This window comes from Otolemur garnettii, unplaced genomic scaffold (assembly GCF_000181295.1).
Source record: "Otolemur garnettii isolate 467f Iridium unplaced genomic scaffold, OtoGar3 scaffold00018, whole genome shotgun sequence".
NCBI classification, from domain to species: Eukaryota; Metazoa; Chordata; class Mammalia; order Primates; family Galagidae; genus Otolemur; species Otolemur garnettii.
Window position 1 is genome coordinate 5650141 of NW_003852413.1, and position 3343 is coordinate 5653483.

The following is a 3343-nucleotide window of genomic DNA, read 5'->3' on the forward strand; positions in this document are numbered from 1 at the left end:
TATCGGTTTTGCTAAAGATAGGTTTGGGGTTGTCACTCTGCTCTTTCCAGATAGCAAGGGACAGATGCTGGGCTTTGTGCCTTTCTGTTTTGTTTCTCAGAGAAGGGCTGCAGGGCCAGCTGACATGTTAGCGGCACGTTCTTTTTACATAGACTTTACCACACAGGCTGGTGGTACAGCCCAGGTGGAGTGAGCTCAAAACCAAAAGAAGGGCAGGGCCAGTGAAGAGAAAATGCAGGTAGAAGTTAACATGCAGAAATGAGCTCACATGGTCTCATAATCTGATAGAAATGAAGAAGTAGAACAGACTCTCCTAATTTCTTTCAATTAGTCCTTCAGCAGGGATATTGTCTCAGGTCCCTTCATTTCCCCAAATGCCAGACAGGCCGGGACCAGGGGGAGGCAGGAGAGACAACGGAGTGGGCAGTCTGCGAAGCTGACCCCCCCAGAGCACCTTACTCACCTCTCTCCATCCCCACCACACCCGGCCACTGATGTAAACATAGTCTTTTATCTTGGTCTTAACTGTAAAAGTAAATTAAGAAGCTACAAACCCAACTGAAGTTTGTAGCTATTTGAACAGTTCTCCTTTGTTAGCAGCCCAAAGCTGAGGACAAAATTAACAAGGAGGAATTCACATTTGGCAAGAAGCAAAATACGAAGGCTCCATCGCAGGTCTCCTAAAGGACAATGTCATTTTCCTCACCAGAGAGGCCTAGGTTGCCAGAGGAACCGTGTGCAGGGTCCTGAAGCATGTAGGTTCAGATCCTCTGACAGCATTATCCTTGCTTGCTGATCTGGAGCAGGATGTGAAATTTTCTGCTGGCGGTTTTGGCTTCAATCCACTGAAGCCACATGCCACAGACTGAAAGAGGACCAGGGCCCTCGTGTTGCTGATCGGGCCCTATCTTTTGGTGAGACCCTGTGCTCATTCAGAACAGCCAGGACTCTAATCTTCCTGTCCCCACAGCAGGGGCCTATCTTAGCTCCTTCAGGTCACTGGGGGAATCAGTTTACCTACCTGGTCCCACTGCTTTGCTATGCTGCAGGGCCAGGCCAGGCAGCTTTCACCCCAGGGCTCTCTCGCTCCTTCCTGCTAGAGCCCGCGTTACAAGGGTAGAAAAGGCACATCTGAGCTGAAACCAGGACAGCCAAAATGAACAAAATTAAAAACTCAAAGGGCCAGCTAGCTAACCTAGAAATTACTTGTTCCACCCTTGGTATTTCTGAGACCCAAGATTGAAAAGAAGGGCTTGAACCAGATAAAATACAGTTGAACTTCTGTAAGGTGACCACCCAAGGGACTGTAACACACTAGTCAGCATATAGAGGTGTTCAACATAAGGAACTAGGCCTACCTTTACTATACCGATATGGACATGTGATATATGGCTGGTCTATGAAAACTGGGTCAACTTAAGGAGTCAGTCAGGGCTGGAAGGTGATCAGCTATGAAGATTCTACTGTACTTGGCGTCTAGCACCCTGCCTTCCCCAGGTAGAGGAAATCACTGAGGCACTTGAATGCTGAGTTTTCTGCTGGAGTTCTCTCCAGGGCTGCTGAAATGGAAAGGATGCTGCCAGGCTGTTTACACAAAGGAAGCATGGAATTTGCACGTGCATGTATGCACACCGTGCAACCCATCCCCAGACCATTTTTCAAAGCAAAAAGCATTTTTATGGGTCTCTTGACAGCAGTCACTTCTGGATTTTTCCTCTTTGCTGTGCTGTTTTCCCTCGGGCACTCTCCTTGGCCCAGATCTCTGGCAAGGGAGCTACATGGAGCCAAGGAAGAACCGGAGAGGAAGGCAGGACTCGGCCCCTGCAGAGATGTCTGCTCCAAGGGCTTAGCTGCTTATCTTGCCTTTGCCCTGGCCACTGGCCGAGGTTGGAGGTTCTCTTTCCAAAACTGTAACACTAGGTGATTACATTGTTGATTGTGGGACTCTAATTCAATTAATTCACAGGAAGTCTCTTTGACCTACAAGTCTCTAAACTACCCTCTGTTCCTTTCTTTTCTGCCTCTGGTCATCACTATTTTTTGTTTGTTTTTGAGGCTGAGTCTTGCTCTGTTGCCTCAGGCTAGAGTGCAGTGGTGTCATCACAGCTTACTGTAACCTCATGCTCTTGAGCTCAAGTGATCCTCCTGCCTCAGCCTCCCAGAGTGGTAGGATTACAGGCATGAGCCAGTGTGCCTGGCCATCACTTCTTTTTAAAATGAGCCTGATTCACTTGTTGCATCTTTGCAATAGTCAGCAGGGGGTGAGGAGGTAGGCTATTTTCAGAGGAGGAAATGGTGATACAGGTTCTAAAGGTTTGGTCTAAAGTTACACAACTGCTGGGGTCTTGATTTGTTCAATTCAAAGTCTAGTGCTCTTTCTCTGTCTCAATTTCTTCAGCTGTAAAATGGGGGAGTTAATAAATAACACGTACGTGGTAGGGTTGCTGAGAGGGTTAAATGCTTTAATAATGGGGAAAGTGTTTAAAACAGAGCCTGGTACGTAAAAAGTGTTCAATAATGTCCACTAATATGATTGTCCAATACCTTGTTTTTCTTTACTATTCCAATCATTGGACTCATGACTTTTTTGTGGAAGGAGGAGCCAACTTCCAGGCTTAAAGAGTGTTATTCAAATTGGGGATTTCCCAGGTTCAGAGCTGGCTGGGATGGGACCAGAACAGATTCCTTGTAAGCGGCAAGACTGCACTGTCTGCCTGGCCCTGGCTAAGAGGAAGAAAGTCTTAGACACAGATTAACTAATAAAGGGGAGGGATGACACCTCCACAAAATGCTGAGAGCAGGAAGAACAAAGGCTTCTAAACAATGCCCAAGATTATAAGGCAAAATGCTACTCTGTGATATGTTGAAGGCCTTCTGTTTTGACATGGTTCTGGATTCTTCATGACTTAAGTTTTACTTTCACCCAGCAATTACAAGGTAGAACTTATGTGTAGTAAGAGGAGTACGGAGGACACCAGTTCTCCCCAGGCACATCTGAAAGCCTTCTAGTGGTTAGGACCAGGGATGGAGAGAAAAGTGCGAACCTCTGCTAAGGAGCACTAGTGCTTGGGACAGGCTGCCTGGGGTAAGGACTTGCTTTGTAGGATCAAGCCCTCCTCAGCACCAGCCAACATAAATGACAGGTATGGATTCCTGCCAGCCTGGGACCCTAGAGAAAATGAAGGCAAATGTGTGTCGGTGCCGTTAGGACCACGTCTTTTGGCCATTGCTGAAAAGAGGGCAATGAAAAATTAAAAATAAAATCAGGAAAGAGCTATGCTCCATAGCTTCACAGGCTTGGCTCCTATAGCTCAGTGGGTAGGCCACCAGCCACATACACAGG